This window comes from Hippocampus comes, unplaced genomic scaffold, assembly GCF_001891065.2.
Source record: "Hippocampus comes isolate QL1 unplaced genomic scaffold, H_comes_QL1_v1.1 scaffold157, whole genome shotgun sequence".
Classification (NCBI taxonomy): Eukaryota; Metazoa; Chordata; class Actinopteri; order Syngnathiformes; family Syngnathidae; genus Hippocampus; species Hippocampus comes.
Window position 1 is genome coordinate 390225 of NW_017805149.1, and position 943 is coordinate 391167.

The following is a 943-nucleotide window of genomic DNA, read 5'->3' on the forward strand; positions in this document are numbered from 1 at the left end:
AGGAAAGCTCATGGAAGAACTATCGTTGGAACATTACAATTGTTTGTTTGCATTCAACTTCATCTTGTAGCAAACGTGAGTGATGTTGTGCACAATGTAATGATGAGATTACAATTTTAGTATTCTGGCTATACACATCCGTCATTGGTCGGTGGGAGACTTTCTTTCTCACTCCTCTCTCTCATTTACAAAAAGCTTCACAAAAAATGTACAAGTGTTCACGTGCACCTCCTAGTGTGTGCTAAATAGCAATGCAAACGGAGCTCTCGTGTATATTTGAATCAGAAAATAATCTTTTATTTCGTAATTTATTCGTACATTAGAGGATTACCTGCCACAATCTGTCAAGACCACAACCACAATTTCTCATATGGGCCATTAACAATGTTTTTCATCCATCCATCCAACTATTACCTCAACCGCTTTTTCTGATGTGTTTGAATTATTATTTTGAATTGTATTCGGCTTCATGTGTCTGACACATTTTGTCGGAGTACAAACTAAAAAAAAAGAAAAATATAAAAGAATGAGTCACTTTATTTTTCTTTTCCATTTTCCATCGCGAATTGAAACTGGAAAGAACAAATGATCATGAATAATGAACAAATGACAGCGGCCACTATGATTTATCGTTTCGTGCTTCTTTTTCTTTTTTATTATCATTAAACCAAGGACAGCTCCAATTATCATTTTTAATGCACTAAATCATAACAACATTCTAGTTTTCTCAGTCGATGAAAGAAGCTAAATGTGGAAAATAAGTGTATGCATGAAATACGGTTATCATTACACTACCCAAAATGAGTTAGGAAACAGTCGTACAAATTTTGGGAGCAACATAAGCATGAATATAAACCTTATAAACATCCGTAGCGTATACTTAATGGGCATATGAGAGGATTGACAAGGATACAATTGAATTGTATCCTTGAATTGAATTCAC